We start from the raw sequence: 5,101 nt of genomic DNA on the forward strand, positions 1-5,101 counted from the left end.
ATGAAAGAACAACTATGAACAACACAAACTGTGTTGACTTTCATTGAACAGGCAACATCACCTGCTGGGAATCATGTTAATCCACAAAATGTGAAAGTATTAGACCTGAAATCTGTGCTTCCTGGCAAAATCTATTGATTAGTATCTTTTCAACGAACCCAATAGGACTTGATACTACTACCTGTCAGCTCAACTCACAACATCACAAATATTTCACAAGTTCCCATTTCTTCAGTGCAACTGATAGAATCTGATTGATAGCTGTATTGCTACTTCCTGCTACCATAACTACAGCCAGACCACAGTTCTCTGTGTCACTGTGTTCTTTTCTTTCTTCATAACAATATCTCTGGAATGCCCATGAAAATGCCATTCTCTTCTGTGGAAAAGCAATAAGAAGCCTGACAAAATGATCAAAATCAGTGCTGCAAAATAGCAAAATTAACTAGTCTTGCAAAGTTTTTAGAGAATTATATAACAGGAAAATGTAGGGTAATATTAAAACAATTTATCCTAAATGTATTTATTTTGTATGTTAACTTGTGTGTGTATGTGTGTGTGTGTTTATGCCTGAGTATGTTTGTATGACTAGCTATACCCATGTACATGTCATGGTAGACTTGCCCAGGAGTTTAGGAGTTGGTTCATTTCCTTCCACTCTTTCAGCTCAGAGGATGAAATTCATTTGTTAGGTGTGCAGGTATGCATCTTTATTGATTACAGTGAATCAGCTCACTGACCTGGAAGAGCAATTTTATGACATTGTTAGCTTGTCCTCTTCCTATCTGCCTCGTCTCAACTCTGGGTTTTCCTAGCAAATGAGTACCAACAGACCAGGCGATAGAAAAAAGGCACCAGTCGGCCAAATGAAGCTGCAGCTCAGAACACCAATGGGATGATTACTGATTTGCCTGTTTACCAGAACTACATACTTCAAAACTTGAAGTTGAGCATGGAAAAAAAGTCTTTCCTTGACGTATTTGTAAGTAAATTTTAGTATTTAATTTTATATGCCAAAAAATGCCAAAAAAGGATAATAGTTTTAAAAACTTACTTGACCAAAATGTTTAATGAGGAGATGTCTCCAACAGTGAAGTATTTAATGTGCAAGCTCAGAGATCTTGATTCTGTCCCTAGAACCTATATATGAAATCCAGATGTGTGGGTGATACTTACAGTTCTAGTGTTGGGAGGCACTGTCAGGTGGATCCCTAGGGCTCAATGCCAGCCAGGATATCAGACTTGGCACATAGCAGGTTCAGAGACAGACCCTTCCTCAAAACCAAGAAGATGGATTGTGACCTGAGGAAATAACTTTCTACATGCATGTTCATTTATGTGTATGCATACCAATGGACACACATGGGTACCTGCACATGAGTACACATAATACAACAACACATCTAACCCTATCAAAACAAGTATTGATAGTAGTTTTTGAAATCTCTAATACTGTCTTTGTTTGTGTACATACCCAATAAAGCAGAGAGAATTGAAAGGTTTTTCTATTTGATAAAGTTGAATATATATGAAGGCAAAAAGTGAATGAGAAGACATAGGGTAAGTCTGCCTGGAACATAATGGATGACATGCATTATGATACCTGCAGAACTCCTTGCAGGGCCAGGGGGACCTACTCCTGAAGCATTTAAGATATTACATCATATTGAATAAAGAACTCAGGTATTAAAGTATTTCCCTTCAACTTTTTCTGTTTTTAGGCTTTTAAATGAGTTGGTTTAATTCAAAGTGGTAGATGTTAGAGTACAATGAAGATGGAACAGTAGGCTCTAGTGGGATTCCAGACTGGGTTCACTTTAAATTCACAGCTGAGGTAGGAATTGCTGAACACTAGAGTGAGTGAGCCACTGCATTATTTACTTTATTGGTGTTTTTTTTTTTAAACAAAAGTTTGTTACAATGTACAACAGGCTTCAGGATAACACTTCATTCAAGCTATAAGGTGGCAAAGATGTTATGACAAGGAATCCAGATGTTTGACAGGGTACAAGATAACATTTCGTTCTAGCTATAGGCATCAAAGATGCTATGACAGGGACTCCAGATGTTTAAATAGGAATGGAAGAGGAGGGTCACCATCATCCCAGATGTGAGGAACAGTTTACTTTTGCCAGATTTCTTAATTCCACCTGTGGCCAGGGGACCCTTCCCTTCAATCTTGGCTTTTAGCTCCTCGAGTTTCTTCTGTTCCTCCTTTTGTTTCTGCTTGAAAGCCTAATCTTCCTCATCCATCTCCTTGGCCTGCTTCTTGGGCTGTTTCAGTGGCTTCTTTTTGCCACCTTCCCAGCCCGACATGGTGCCTACCCAGTCCCTTCACCAGACCCTGATCCTAAGCCGACTCCCTGCAAATTTGATCCTCAATAATGCACAATTATAAATAGAAATGATAATAATAATAACAACAATAACAACAACAATAATTGTCATGGTTTGTATCTTCTTGGACCAGGGAGTGGCACCATTTGGAGGTGTGGCCTTGTTAGAATAGGGGTGACCTGGTTGGAGTAGGTGTGTCACGGGTGTGGGCTTAGTCAGTCTTTCACTAGCAGCCTTTGGATGAAGACATAGAACTCTCAGCTCTGCCTGTGCCATGCCTGCCTGGATACTGCCATGCTTCCACCTTGATGATAATGGACTGAACCTCTGAACCTATAAGTCAGCCCCAATTAAATGTTTTTTATAAGACTTGCCTTGGTCATGATGTCTGTTCACAGCAGTAAAACCCTAACTAAGATTATTATTATTATTATTATTATTATTATTAACAATAACAATAATAATAATGTTGATGATGGTCATGCATTCCTGTACATAACTCTAGGGTTAGGCACAGGCATAGGTAAAAACCTGGAGATCATTGTTCAGCCAGTCTAGGGCAACTGGAAATTTCTAGCTACATTAAGAGACTCTGACTAAAAAATGTTGGTGAAAGTGATTGAGGAAGAAATTATTGTTACATATGACCTCTCTAGGCACTTGATAAGGACATGTACCCTTTCAGTAGCATGAGCATACATGCATGTCTGCACTCACACACAACATTCTTTCTCCCTCTCCTTCTCCCCTTGCCCCTCACACACACACACACACACACACACACACACACACACACACACAGAGAGAAAGAGAGTCACAGAGACATGGAGAAAAGATACACTCTATGGACCAGGTGTCTACTAGGTTAACTTAAGAGAACGAAGGCATGCACTCTCTGGGCATCAAATATTGCACTTAATCTGAGTAGTCCTGGAAAAGACAGTGGTAACCCATCTATAGCAGTGATTCTCAACCTTCCTAATGCTGCCATCCTTTAACAGAGTTCCTCATGCTGTGATGACACCTCACCATAAAATTATGCTTGTTATCATTTCATAACTGTAATTTTGCTACTATTATGAGTGGTTCCACAAATGTCTTTGTTTTCCAGTGTGAAAGGATCATTCAGTCTCCAAGGAGTTGTGACAAACAGGTTGAGAAGCAGTGATATGTGGGGGAAGGAAAGTCTTTACCTTTATAGTTAGAGCTTACATGTATATCTGATTTTCTATAAGCTTGTGAGCAATAAGACCCGAAGGAAAACACTAGAAGGTGCTCATTATATGCTGGAAGGAGAATTTGTAAATATCTCTAGTTTGTGGATAGAAATTACCCATAAGAAAGTATAGATGATCAACTAATTAAAGAATAATTCTCAATCAGATAATTATATATGTTCAAACAGTGGAATAAACTATGAATAAAGAATAAAAGTATCTGTGTGAATGACAGTTCATATAAGTATTATAAAGAAAGCAAAGGAGAAAAGCTAGATTTGGAAAGTACAAAACCAAGTATAAGAAAACATTCTCTAGAGAGACACACACCAATGGAGGAGGTAAAATTAGAGAATCTTCAAAAGAAATTTCTCTGAAGACCAGAAACTAAAGAGGGTAAAATTTGATCAGAAAAGATTAAACAGAAGAATGTTAGCAATCAAATATATCTATATTCTGGGCAGTCGTGGTGCACGCCTTTAATCCCAGCACTTGGGAGGCAGAGGCAGGCAGATTTCTGAGTTCGAGGCCAGCCTGGTCTACAGAGTGAGTTTCAGGACAGCCAGTGCTACACAGAAAAACCTGTGTCAAATATATGCATGCACATACAAAGGTACACACACACACACACACACACACACACACACACATATATATGTACATGGCATATGATTATTCATGTAACTTTGAAAATAAACATACATATTAGAAGTTCAAGAAATGGTGGATAATGCTAAATATATATATATCTAAGAGGCCAGGGTCAGGGCTGGGGGACTTGAGAAGTATGAGCACAAACCTGCCTTCACATGAACAGTACCCTCCATGAAATTAACAAGTAATTTACCCTGAAAGCCAGCCACCAAGACTCAAAATATTGGTGGAGATGGAGAGGGGGGAAGGCATGTTCAAATTACCAAAAGTAAAACTGTTCTTTAATATTTGATACTTCCTATAAAATCCTTCACAGCACTAAAGAAGCTTCCACATGAATAATAATAATAATAATAATAATAATAATAATAAAAACAAAGACTGCCCAGAGTTAGCCTGCTTTATGTAAAATGAAACAATCCTAGACATTTGTTTGGACACTCATGAGGCAATACGCAGAACAATTCAATACCAACTTCATGATAAAACAGAGGATGATATCCAAAAATCTGGACAAGCATGCCGGGGTACCTCATACTATTCAAAATGAAGTTGAACAAATCAGTAACAAGAAGTTTGTGATGATACAATCACTGGCTGCAAAAGTAAGGAACAGCAATAGGAAGGACATAAACACAAAGCTGAAGTTAAATTAGGATTAATTTTAAGACGGTAGTCCTCAGAGAAGTTTGATCCTAAGGAAGTGACTGAAGTTATTTAAGAACCCTTAAGTAACTGCTATCTTTAAGAAGGCAATTGAAATACAGTAAATATCATGAATAGTCAATTAAATTGCTGTATTAGAAATACATGATAGATGACTTAATTCAATCTAATCCAGATCATGCTTTAAGTTATCTGCAAAAGTATCTATTACTCTCAAAAACGTGCAG

At 37.9% G+C, this 5,101-nt stretch overlaps 1 pseudogene; it reads right to left on the bottom strand.

Annotated features, from left to right (window-relative positions):
- Positions 1 to 2,025: 2,025 nt before the first annotated feature.
- LOC147000386 (translation machinery-associated protein 7 pseudogene) lies at positions 2,026 to 2,316 on the bottom strand (annotated as a pseudogene).
- Positions 2,317 to 5,101: the final 2,785 nt, after the last annotated feature.

This window comes from Mus caroli, unplaced genomic scaffold (genome assembly GCF_978045245.1).
Source record: "Mus caroli unplaced genomic scaffold, Mus_caroli_1 scaffold_18, whole genome shotgun sequence".
Taxonomy (NCBI): Eukaryota; Metazoa; Chordata; class Mammalia; order Rodentia; family Muridae; genus Mus; species Mus caroli.